This window comes from Chiloscyllium punctatum, chromosome 27, assembly GCF_047496795.1.
Source record: "Chiloscyllium punctatum isolate Juve2018m chromosome 27, sChiPun1.3, whole genome shotgun sequence".
NCBI lineage: Eukaryota > Metazoa > Chordata > Chondrichthyes > Orectolobiformes > Hemiscylliidae > Chiloscyllium > Chiloscyllium punctatum.
This window is the reverse complement of record NC_092765.1, coordinates 23,187,449-23,201,062: the sequence shown is the minus strand read 5'-3', so window position 1 is coordinate 23,201,062 and position 13,614 is coordinate 23,187,449. Positions and strand designations below refer to the sequence as shown.

The following is a 13,614-nucleotide window of genomic DNA, read 5'->3' as shown; positions in this document are numbered from 1 at the left end:
CTACCATAAAGGTGGATGCTGACAACAAAACTACTTGATGGTAAACAACAGTACAGAGAGCACATAAAACATAATGAGCAGTGGTACATATTGTTACATATCAAAGATTAAAATACCACTTAGATTCAAACTATATACTTTTCCAGTTAAAGTGTTGTTTCTAGCGCACGCACCACAAATACTAGAACACTTACTCCCTATATTTGTACATCTAACTAGCACCCAGTTTTCCCCTAACTAATGTATAATCATAGCCTCTTCCCTATTTTAATTAGGTCTCTAGTATTCCCGTTCCAGTAAATTTTGTTAGGTGTTAACAGATTCCACTTTAATTCATTTTTAGAATAAATCTTTCTTCATGTGAAAAGCAAGCAAAACAACAGTACAGATAGTGGACAGAATGTGGACAGTCAGGAGGTAAGTTACTCACTGCAGTTTTCCTAGCCTTTGACCTGCTTTGGTAGCCTCAGTATTTATATGACTCATCAGTTCAGTGATGATAATGTCATTGGTTGTCAAGGGACTATGGTTAGATTGTCTCTTAGGATGGGTACATAAAAAGGAAAAGTTTGGAGGGATATGGGCCAGAAGCAGGCAGATGGGACTAGTTTACTTTAGGATTATATTCAACATGGACTGATTGGACTGAAGGGTCTGTTTCTATGCTGTATGACTCTATGACAGTATGGTCATTGCCTGGCACTTGTTTGGTGTAAATGTTACTTGTCACTTGTTAGTCCAAGTCTGGATATTGTCCAGGTCTCTGTGAATTTGGACATGGACTGCTTCAGTGTCTGAGGAGTCACAAATGGTGTCGAATATTGTGCAATCATTGACAAAGATCCCCACTTATAACCTTATGATGGAGGGAAGGTAACCAATGAAGCAACTGAACATAGTTGGGCCTAGGACACTCCCCTGCGAAACTCCTGCAGAGATGCCCTGGAGCTCAGGTGACTGACCTCCAACAACCACAACCCTCTTCCAATGTGCCAGTATAACTCTAACCATTGTGGAGTTTTTCCCTGATTCTCATTGACTTCAGGTTTGCCTGGGTTCTTTGATGCTACACTTGGCTAACTGCAGCCTTGATGTCAAAGGCAGTCACTCTCACCTCACCTCTGGATTTTTATTGATATTTGAATCAAGACTATAAGGAGGCCAGGAGATGATTGGCCCTGGCAGAACCCAAACTTGGCATCAGCAAGCGAGCTATTGCTAGGTGCATGCTGCTTGATCACACTGTTGATGACACCTTCCATCACTTTACTAACGATCAAGTGTAAACTAATGAGGTGTAATTAGCTGGGTTTAATTGTCCTGCTTTTTGTGTACAGGACATAACTCAGCAATTTTCAAAATTGTTGGCTAAGTGCTGGAACAGCTCAGCTAGAGGTACAGCAAGTTCCAGAGCACAAATCTTCAGTTCTATTACTAGAATATTGTCAAAGCCTATAGTCTTTGTTATTCCAGTACCTTCAACTGTTTCTGACTATTGCATAGAGTGAATCAAATTGGCTGAAGACCTCCAGAGGAGGCTGAGAAAAATCACCGACTTGACGTTTCTGGCTGAAGATTGCTGCAGATGCTTCAGTTTTACATTTTATACTAATGTGCTGGGCTCTGACATCATTGAAGATAGAGATATTTTTGGAGTCTCCTCCTCCAGTGAGTTGTTTAATTGTCGACCATCATTCATGACTGGATATAGCAGGATTGCAGACCTTAGATCTGATCCACTGATTGTGGGATCACGAAGCTCTATCTATCACTGGCTGCATCTACGGTTTGGTATGCAAGTAGGCCTGTGTTGTCGATTCACTAAGTTGACACAACAGTTTTAGGAAAATGGAACTCCTAGAATGCCCTCCCTCCTCCTCATTGAATTGGGGTTGATTCTCTGGCTTGATGGTTGAGTGGAAGTACAAAATGGCTGCTACTGATAGCTCACAGTGCCTCATGGATACCCAATCTTGAGTTGCCTGACTGTCTACCACTGTGCTACCACATCTGCTGTATCTGTCCTGCTGGTGATGATGGTGTCTGGGATGTTGTCTGTGAGATATGGTTCTTGTGAGTATCATGGATATGACTGTGTCAGGCTGTTGCTTGACTAATCTGTGGAACAGTACTCCCAAATTTGCTAATAACCTCTTAATTTTAACTGTGCTGATTTTTTTCATTGTTATTTCCAGTGCCTGGCAGTCTGCCCATTTTCATTCCTTTCATTCATTTTAACAGATTTTAACAACTGTGTGACTTTCTAGGCTATTTTAGGGGGCAGTTAAAAGTGAATCAAATTGCTGTGGGTCTGGAATCACACGTAGCCAGATCAGGTAAAGGCAGCAGCTTCCTTCACTAAAGAAGATTAGTGAACTGAATGTGTTTCTCTGATAGCTGAGTTTAGATCAGAGTGGTGCTGGAAAAGCACAGCAGGTCAGGCAGCATCTGAGGACAGGAAAATGGATGTTTTGGGCAAAAGCCCTTCATCAGGAAATAGTATTAGTAAATATTGTGATGGTATACTCCCACTTGCTTTATTGGTGCAGCTCTAACAACACTGAACATGTTTGATTGGCATAATGTCCACAAACATCCACTCCCTCCACCATAAACATGTAATATTAACAATGTGTACCATTGGCAAGATGCAGAACTTCTACAAAGGTGAATAGACAGCACCTTACAAACTCATGACAACTTCCATCTGGAAGAACAGGAATGGCATCACCACCTGCAAGTTCACCTCCAAGCCACTCATCATTTTAACTTGGAAATATATCACCATTCCTTTAATGTTGCTGTGTCAAAAATCATAGATTTCTCTCTTTAATGGTGTTGTGGGTCTACCTATACGACTTTTCTGTTTCCAGTTCTAGGAATAGACTGTCCACCAATATCTAATACAGGCTCACCAACTCCTACCTTGACCACACCTCTTCACAATGTACTTCTTGCAAGGATTCTATTCCCATTCTCTCTGTTTCTCTAACTTTGTTGCAACTGTTTTGATGATGCTACCTTCCTCTGTGCTGCCTCCAACATGATCTTCTTTATTCATAATCCAAGACTTCCCACTCCTGGGGGAGACAGCGCCCTCAGCCATGTCCAACTCATTTCCCGTACTTCTGCCCCTGATTTCTCCCTCTCCTTCAGAGAATAATAATAGGGTTCTCCTTGTCCTGCCCTCACTTCAACATGACTAGTGCCCAAATTGAAAACATAATTTTCCACCATTTCTGCCAATTGCAGCATAATGCCATCATCAAATATGACTTCCCCTCCATTCCACTCAGCAGACCATGATTCCCTCGTCCATTCATCATTACTCCTCCCATCTCCTCACTTTCCCAAGGCACCTTCCCATGCAATTGCAGAAGATGCAACACTTGTCAGTTTACTCCCATCCTCTTTACAGGCCAAGGCCCCAGACACACCTTTCAGAGGAAGCAGTGTTTTACTTGCACTTTGGTCAATCTGGTTTACTGTATTTGCTGCTCATAAAGTGGTCTTCTTTACATTGATGAGACCAAACTCAGATTGGGTAGCTGTTTTGCAAAACATCTCCACTCTGTCCATAGGAATGACCCCAACCTTCCATTTTCTTGCCATTCCAATATGTTGCCTTGATCCCATGCTAACATTTCTATCCTGACCTGCTGAACATTCCACTGAAGCTTCCACACAATGCAAGCTTAAGGAACACCTCATTTTCTGTATAGACATTTTATAGCCTCCAGGATTCAATGTTGAATGTCACCACATCAAAGCCTGACTTTTTGATATTTGTCTTTCCTTACATTCTTCTGCCCCACCAACAGGCTTGCCTGGTTTCTGTCTTGTATAGTTTTCTCTCAGCTGAGAGGACTCATTTTCCACCTTCTACTTCTTGATTTTTCACCCATTTCACTCCTCTACATCTCTTTCACCCTAGTTAACAACCCCTTTGCCTTTTCCACTACATGCCCACACCACCCCTTGCCTCTGTCAAACGTATAGAAAAAACTACAATTTTCCAACCCCTTTCAGCTCTGAAAAAGTCATAATGACTCAAAAATGTTCTCTCTCTCCAAGAATGCTACCTGTATTCAGTTTCTCCAACATTGTCCACTTTTGTTTTGATTTCCAGCATCCACAGTATGTTGCTTTCATTTGAATTAACAACACAATGGTTTACAAATTCTATTAATTAATTGTAGGTTAGTAGCCCATTGAGGATGAAACCCTACTATTTTGAAAAATGATCTTTAAGAAGTTTACTATTGAGGATGAAAGTGAGTTCATGAGATATATTAACATTGGGTGTGTAACAGATGGAGTATGCAGTTGTTGTTGTATTGGTTGAAGATGTCATTTCAGCCAGTTCTATGCCATACATTGAATAGCATGAGTAGATGTGGATTATGGAATTGAAAAGTCACTAATTTGAATGCATACTTTGTTTGACACATTAGCAGAGGTAAATATCCATGTAGCTTTGGATACTCACGCAGGTCCCAGCTATCCCTGCTGCTTTGTGGGGTATGTGGAACATCCCTTGTACCAGTCCAACTTGGACCCTCACACACAAATCTTTCTCCAATACATTAGTGATATCATTAGTCCTGCTTCCTGCTCTTATCTAGAATTGGAAAAGCTCTTCAATTTTGCTTCAATTTTCCATACTGCTCTCAACTTTATGTGGTCCATATCCTTCATTGATTTCTCGGTTTCCATTTTTGGGATGCATTGTCCATCAACATCCATTACAAGCTCACCAAAAACCTTGATTAACCTAACACCCAATTTTCTACAAGGATTCTATTCCATTCTCCCAGTTTCTTGATCTTTGTCTCATCTATTCTGATTATGCCTACATCCACTCATCTGACTCCAACATGCTTTTTTACTATAACCAAGGACTCTCCCCTACTGTGATTGAGAGAGGCCTCAGCCATAATCCAACCTATATCCCACATTTCTGCCCTCACTCTTTCCCTTCATTTTCAGAATACTAATAGCATTTCCTTCTCATTTTCCTCCCAACCAGTCTCCTCATTCAAAGGATCGACCTCCTCTATTTCTACCACTAGTACAAGGCCATCTTGAAACACATCTTCCCCTTCCTTCCACTGTCAGCATTCCAAAGGGACTGTTCCCGTGCGACATTCTGGTACAGACCTTATAATTTACTGTCCCATGGCACCTTCCCATGCAACAGCAGAAGATATTACACTTGCCCATTCATCTCCACTGTTCATCTTGTCCAATGCCACAAACTTATCTTCCAGATGATTTTACTTCCCCTTTGATCGATCTAGTCCCTGTTGGTCATTATTAGGTGACCACTTTGTGGAACACCTTTGCTCAGTCTTTAGGAATAACGCTGTCCTTTCAGTCGTTTGTCATTTCAATAAGTCCTCTTACTCTCATGCCACACATTTCTGTCCTGGGCCTGATGCAGTATTCCACTGAAGCACAGCACCATCTTGAGGTACAATACCTCATTTACAGATTTGGCACTTTACAGCCTTCAGGAGTCAATGTTGAATCTGATAACTTCAAACCATGATGTCATGATGTTTGCCCCCCAGCTTTCATCCATTCTCCTCCCTCTGCACGCTCCTGTCCAACCCATTTTCAGTTTTACCTCAGCCAAGAAGACTCATTTTTACCCTACAACATATTGCATTAGACCCATTTCACATCTCCATTTCTCCTTCACTCCGATGAGCAAACCCCTTTGTCTTTTTCACAGGGCTTCCATACAACTGATCTCTTCATCCCTCCTCTGCCTCTGTCAAAAGTATTAAGCACAACATTTTCCAACCTCTTTCAGTTCTGAAGTCATATCAGATTCAAAATGTTAACTTTGTTTCTCTTCAAAGATGCTGTCAGACCGGGGTTTCTCCAGCATTTTTAGTATTTGTTCCAGATTTCCAGCTTCCGCAGTATGTTGTATTCATTTGAATTAGCAACTTTATGATTCCAAAAATTCTATTCATTAGTTATAGGTTAGTGATCAATTAATGGTGTTGCCCTAATATCTAAGAATTTTTGCCATTCAGAATGAAAGTGAGTTCACGAGATGCACTACCATGTGGCAAGTAAAAGTGGAGGATGTAGTTTATGTGGCATAGTGTATTTGGTTAAGATGCATTTTCAGCCAATTTACTGCCATAAATATGGTGAGTAGATGTAGGTTCAGGGATGGAAAACTCACTAATTTGAATGCATACTTTCAGATTCTCATCAATAGAGGTAAATATCCATGTACTGCCCTCAAGGATGATAGTACGAAAATATAAGATCGTTTTTATTTTGACCCACCAAGAACACCACTGAAATTGAGTGTTGTTTTTCCCAGACTTGTACAAAATGTTAAATTTTTTTTAAAGCACACACACGTCCCAATTTACAGTCGGTTTTGATACAACGTAACAGTTCCGTTCTCATGTGAAGTTGCATTACAGGAGAATCACACAATAGCCGCGCCATTTAAAGTAATGGAGCCAAAATTGTGTTATATCCAATACAGGTAAAAAAAAGTGCGCATTCTACAAATAACTGTCTAAATTCTTCAATCAGATTAAAGCTAATTCACATTGAAGAAACACACATTCAAGCAGAACTGACTATACTTATCTTCAAACCAAGGTTGACAGAAAGCATGGACCAAGTTTCTGTACTAAACTATTATTTATTTCAAGTAATGAGACTGTAGCTACAGGTAAACAGATATAAACTATTGGATTATAACATTACTAATGAAAACACTAATCCACATATAAACTTCCACTTTTACACACACATACACAAACACATAAAGACACACACAAACAATAGATTATTGGTAAAGGTGAAACACATTGGAAAGTCAGTTCAGCATTCTTTGCTTCCTGGATCCAGTGTTGAAACAATCTTTCTTCAGACTCCTTGCTTCTGAGGTATCTTTCTGGATGCTTCTGTTGGTTTGTAAGTAGTATACAGCAACTAATTCATTTGAAAAAAAATGACTATGATTTATCACTTCAAAAGTCAGAGGTCACAGCAACTGCTGTAGGAAAATTGGTTTTCTTTCAGGTTTAAACTGAGATTTTGACTGCAGAGAACAGGCAGCTTCTGGGCTGGGAGAGGATCTGCACACAATTTTTTCCCTCTCAGGTACCCAAGAACGAATCACACAATAATTGACAAGAAAACTGTCTCTGACATTGATAACTACCTCTAGTCCATAAACAATTTATTCCTGTTGCCACCAAGAAGTGCATCAGTACATACCCTTGACTTCAGGCTGTCTGCAATCTGAACTTTAACCCGCATGTTCTAATGGTTGATTATAACACCTGGTACAGACATCAGGTTACTTGCTTTCAAAACTCCAGCCACTCTTTCTTTAAACACTAATTATTAAACTTTTTTATTTCAACCCCTTGATTTTTAAAAACACAAAAATAAAAAGACACAATCCTTGCAGTTTGCAAAACGTTGGTGTGAGCCACCTGTCACATCAGGCCTCAATGGTAATTCAACCAAGCGGCTGCTAAAAAAATTGGGGAGGAATTAACCAAACTTTAAAAATAATACATACTGTAATACTCCATCTGAAGTTGTGGTACTAATTTTGAGAAAAGTGTTATAAAAAGTTATTACAAACATTGTCTCCTACTTTCATTTAATCCTTTTGTATCAAGTATTGTTGAATGAAGTTTCATAGATTCCTATATTTATCTCTTGCGATCTTGATACAATGCATTATCTGGGCCGACATGGCTCCTATTGTTAAAGTTCACTTGAGAATCTAACTTTAAAATAAGTCCTGCGATTTACATATGAAAGAACTGAAACCAACATGTTCATTCTAAAAGATGAGAGACTTAACAAACACTCCATGTCTTTTTCAATATATAATTTCAGTTATATCACACTCTAAACCTTTGCTGTAAAATCTGTCTTACGATCTTATACTTCACAACCAACTGATGAATGAGAAGCGCTCCAAAAGCTGGTGCTTCCAAACAAACCTGTTGGGACTATAACCTGGTGTTGTATGATTTTTAATTGAAGTTTAGATTTTAGCCCAGTGAAGGTACATAATAGGATTACTTGTGTGCCAAACAGCTCAAGCAATAAGTGATAGAAAGAGCTAATCGATTCCACAACCAATAGATTACATTTAAACTCTGCAGTCTTGCTACATCTAGTGGTGAATGGTGGTGGACAATTAAACAACTTACTGGAGGAGGAGGCTCCACAAACATCCTTATTCTCAATCAGGGGTGATTCCAGCACATTAATGCAAAATGTAAGGCGGAAGCGCTTACAACAACCTTTAGCTAGAAATATCAAGTGGATAATCCATCTTGGCGTTCTCGATAGGGCCTCAACATCATAGATGCCAGTCTTTAGCTAATTTGATTCTTTCATGTTATATCTAGAAACGGCTGTCGGCATTAGATACTGCAATGTCTAATGGGTCCTGAAAACAAGTATACAGTACTACTGTCAGAACATATAGAGAAATTACTGTCTTCTCAGTTTCCAGTGGTTTCAGTTATTTCTATTTATCATGTGGAGTGAAATGAATTGGCTGAAGACTGACATTGTGATGTTGAGGACCTTGGGAACAGAGAGAGAGTGATCATTTACCCAAAACGTCTGGCTGAAGATGGTCGCAAATGGTTTAACTTTGTCCCTCATATTGATGTGCTGGAGATTATGGTTTGGCTAATTAAATCTTCGAAGGATTGCTTCTGGCACCGTTTTGTATGAGCTTGCTGGATTCTTAATTGCCATAAGGTAGATTGGCTGCCCCCCCATTCCTCTTTTTAGGTTGGGGTTTCGAGGATCAGCTTTGCAGTGGAGGAAAATCACGAGGTAGTCAAACAAGAAGAGGTTAAATAAGATGAAGTTTGATGCATGATAGCAATTAGATATTATTGAGCTTAGATATAGTCTGTTCCTTGTTGGATCTTTTAGCTTTGTCTACTGGTCTGATCAAGTCTGGAGACGTGAATAAATTCTACTCTTTTTACTCCTTAGGATAGTATACAAAGTTTAAAGGTTTAAAAAGGTGTTCAACATTCATGTGAACATGTGTAAAACTGTGAAGAACTAAGCTTGTCAGATCTCGAGGTAATCAAATTAAGGAGTTAATTTTATTATAAACTCACTCAGTAGAAGTACAAACATTAGAAAAAGATGAAACCTGTCTTGAGTTCCATGATGGACCCACCACAAACATTCATGCATGCATAAAAACAGAACACAGTAAAAGGTGAGAGATGGTAAGTAGAATTGATAAGAAATAAGTTCCCTTGGATGTAGTTATACTGAGTAGATTTCCACAGTTTAAAAGATCTTTCACTCCACGTTCTCCTTCACAGCGAATCAGATTTCCAAAACTGAGTATGCCACTTGCAAAGGCAGAGAGAGAGAATCCTTCTTTTTGATGCTGCTGAATGTTACTGTTTCTGGTCATTAAAAACAGATGATTATAATTCTGGAATCTCACATGACGGGGTTTGACGTTGGCCCAAATAGAGACAATTTATTTTTAACAAAGAGTTTTGGTAGTCCTTTGGCAGAATTCCCCTATTATGCTTTTACATAGATAGTGAGATTTCAATCCTCCATGAATAATGAGTTTTGGGGGGATGGCACAGTGGCTCAGTGCTTACCACTGCTGCCTTACAGCACCAGGACTCGGATTCAATTCCAGCCCCGGGCAACTGTCTGTGTGGGGTTTGCACATTCTCTCCGTGTCTGCATGGGTTTCGTCCAGGTTCTCCAGGGTTTCCTCCCACAATCCAAATTGGTTGTGCTAAATTGCCCATAGTGTTCACGGATGTATAGGTTAGGTGCATGAGTCAGGGGTAAATGTAGTGGAATGGGTTTGGGTGGGATACTCTGGAGGGTCGGTATGGCCTTGTTGGGCCGATGGGCCTGTTTCCACACAGTAGGGATTCTAATTCTAATCTTTGTTCCAGTTATTCTTCTACTCAAGAAGTCTCATCCCAGGGACACTTAAAGGTCTCGCTGTTAGTGTAAATTCAAATGCTGAGTTTTAATGTCGATGTAATTATTCCTAGATACGCTTTTCAGCTGATTGTGTTGTTGACTTCTAGTATATCATTATCACGTGGGAACTTGGATTTGAAAGGGGCAGAAAAACAGATTTTAGTTTTTAACTCTATGAAGGTGACTTTCACAAAGGTCAAAAAATGGTTTTGTCCAGTAAAATTACAAAGGAAAAAATAACAAGGCTGACATATTTAGTCCACCTTCTAGACTAGAAGCAAAACAGATAGATCCTGAATTGTCAGAAATACATCAGTCTACTCAGAAATTTAATCCAAACTAATAACCTGAATGCTATTCTTTAAAAGATAAATGCAGAAGTGGAGACCACCTTAGAAACCAGCTGATGATGAATGGGACAGCAGTCCATCTAATAAAACAGAACAATACAGCGCAGGACAGGCCATTCGGCCCTCAATGTTGCACCGTCCTGTGAACTAATCTAAGCTCACCCCCCTACACTATCCCATCATCATTCATATGCTTATTCAAGGACTGTTTAAATGCCCCTAATGTGGCCGAGTTAACTACATTGGCAGGCAGGGCATTCCACACCCTTTCCAATCTCTGATTAAAGAACCTGACATCTGTCTAAATTCTATCACCCCTCAATTTGTAGTTATGCTCCCTCGTACAAGTTGACGTCATCATCCTAGGACAAAGACTTTCACTGCCCACCCTATCTAATGCTCTGATCATCTTGTATGTCTCTATCAAATCCCCTCTTTGCCTTCTTCTTTCTAATGAGAGCAGACTCAGGTCTCTCAGTCTTTCCTCTTAAGACCTTTCCTCCAGACCAGGCAACATCCTGATAAATCTCCGCACCTTTTCCAATGCTTCCACATCCTTCCTGTAATGGGGTGATCAGAACTGTACACAATATTCCATGTGTGGCCGCACTAGCGTTTTGTACAGTATGGCTCCAGAACTCAATATTTCTACCAATAAAACCTAACACACTGTGTGCCTTTTTAACAGCACTATCAATCTGGATGGCAACTTTCAGTGATCTAAGAATCTTTCCATTGATCCAGTATTCTGCCTGTTATTCTTCCCAAAGTGAATAACCTCACATTTATCTGTATTGAACTCCATTCGCCACCTCTCAGCCCAATTCTGCAGTTTATCCAAGTCCCCCTGCAACCTGCAACATTCTTCCTCACTGTCCACTACTCCACCAACTTTAGTGTCATCTGCAAACTTACTAGCCCATCCACCTATGCCTGTGTTTAAGTCATTTATAAAAACAGCTGACTATGTGGAACCTTATCAAATGCTTTACTGAAGTCCATGTACACCACGTTAACTGCCCTACCCTCATCCACATGCTTGGCCACCTTCTCAACAAACTCATTCATGAGACATGACCTATCCTCCATTTGTTTTTCAGTAGCAGCAGCACGAAGGGTGGGAGTTTGGACCAGGGGCCTATCAGGAGCAGTGAATCACTGATTTGAGTCTTTACATCTGACATCAGAGAGCAGAAGTTTCTGGGAAAGGAGGGACTTTTTTATTTCCCTCCAGCTGTATAAGTGACTGTTTTCTAAACTCGAGACCTTATCTTTGTATGGCCACCCACCCAACCACCTCCTATAACCTTAAACACCAGGGACACATCATTAAGCTTCTCTTGTTTACATTCTGATAAGGGACAAGCAGGGATGGAAGTGCAGGAAGAGGGATGTTCTTCCTGCATGATGTTTGAAGTGAGGGGCACCATTAGTGTCCCATCTAAGTACATCTGCGGGAAGTACACCCAAGTCTCGCTCCTCCAAGACCGCATTAGGGAACCGAGCAGGAGCTGGATGAACTTTGGGTCATTCGGGAAGCAGAGGCTGTGATAGATAAGAGTTACAGGGAAATGGTTACTCCTAGGCATGAAGAAAGCTGGGTAATTGCTCAAAGGAGAAAAAACAGTCAATGCAGGGATCTGAAAAACAAGTGTACCGTTTTGGATACTGCGGGGGGGGGGGATGACTTACCAGGGTCATGCAGTGGAGTGCAGGTCTCTGGCACAAAGTCTGTCCATGTTGCACAGAAGAGAGGGAAGTTAAAGGGGAGACTGTTAGTCTTTGGGGACTCAATAGTTCAAGGGTCAGATAGAAGGTTTGTTGGGAACGAATTGGACTCATGGTTGGTGTGTTGCCTCCCAGGTGCCAGGGTCCGTGATCTCTCAGATAGTATCTTTTGGGTCCTGAAGGGAAAAGATCACCAGTCCCAAGTATGGTCCACGTAGATACCAACGATATAGGTAGGAAGAGGAATATGGAAGTAAGGCAGGAGCTAGGGTGGAAGCTGAGAGCTAGAACAAACAGAATTGTTACCTCTGGTTTGTTACCAGTGTCACGAGATAGCGAGGTGAGGAACAGGGAAGAGATATCAGTTGAACATGTAGCTGCAGGGATGGTGCAGGAGAAAGGTTCAGCTGTATGGATAATTGGAGTTCATTCTGTGGTAGGTGGGACCTCTTAACTTTCTAATTTATTACTCAGTTAACTTGTCAGCCTTTCTTCTTGGACTGTTGAAGAAACTTAAGTTTTCTTTTTGGTTCTGATTACCTGAAGACTTCTTTCTAATTTTCACAGCCTGGGAATATGTACAAACTAAAAAAAACTGCCCATCTGAACTCAACCTGCTTAATGGCTGCTTACGACTAGTTTCCATAACATGAAGTTCAACTTTGAAAACTTTAGTAACTAATTCCCCAGTTAAGACAGGAGTGATATTTCACTTTAACTGAATGATTTAAGACTGAATATTACACTTTGCTATTTATGTTAACATCTTCCTAAATTGTACTGTACATTGAGCTTTGCTTTTTGTTTCTTGTGTGCAATATATTTATATTCTTTTGTTTAAAAAAAAGTTAGCATCATGTAACAATGCTCTGTGAGCTGGCCGCCATGGTAAGCAAACTGCAAAAAGAAAACTTGTGATCTATCAAGCCAGGCTTCATCCTTAGATCTGACTTATTCACAGAATCACAGAATTGTTACATTGCAGAAGGAGGCCATTTGACCCAACTTGTTTAGTATTACTATCGACTGGGATCTGAGTAGTGTGGTAGACAATTTCTACACTTGTGTACAGGTGCTTTATTATTTTTTAAATTGTTTTTAAATTATCTCAATTTTAGCAAAGTCCTCAGATATTAGAAAGGAGCAAAGTGGACTGTGTTGCTGTTTTCATTTGTGGTATCCATGTCAAAGCTGTATAGTTGAACTGGTTTTGTTCCTTTCTTTAGACTTCAGAGAGGTTTAATAAAACTGAGAGATTTGCTTGATCATTTCAAAGGGCAGTCACAAGTCAACCATATTGCCATGGATCTGAAGTCACATGTAGGCCAGAGCAGACAATGATGGTAGGTCTTCCCTGAAAGGCACTGATAAACGGTTTTTATCGTAAGGTTTTTGTGACAGACATTAATCTAACTCTTAATTCAAGATATAGTAACTGAATTCAAATTCCACAGAGCAAAGAATTTGACATTTTTTGGAGGTTAAAATGCAGGTTACAAGCTTAATTGAACATGGTTAATGTTGTTGCACTTTGATT

At 40.2% G+C, this 13,614-nt stretch overlaps 1 long non-coding RNA gene across 1 annotated transcript in view; it reads left to right on the top strand.

The window, feature by feature from the left end:
* Window positions 1–347: 347 nt before the first annotated feature.
* LOC140453544 (uncharacterized) overlaps window positions 348–13,614 on the top strand; it is an 80,647-nt gene continuing 67,380 nt past the window's right edge. The window contains exon 1 of the long non-coding RNA XR_011952426.1: window positions 348–417. This is a non-coding gene — a long non-coding RNA (uncharacterized lncRNA). The remainder of the gene's footprint in view (window positions 418–13,614) is intronic.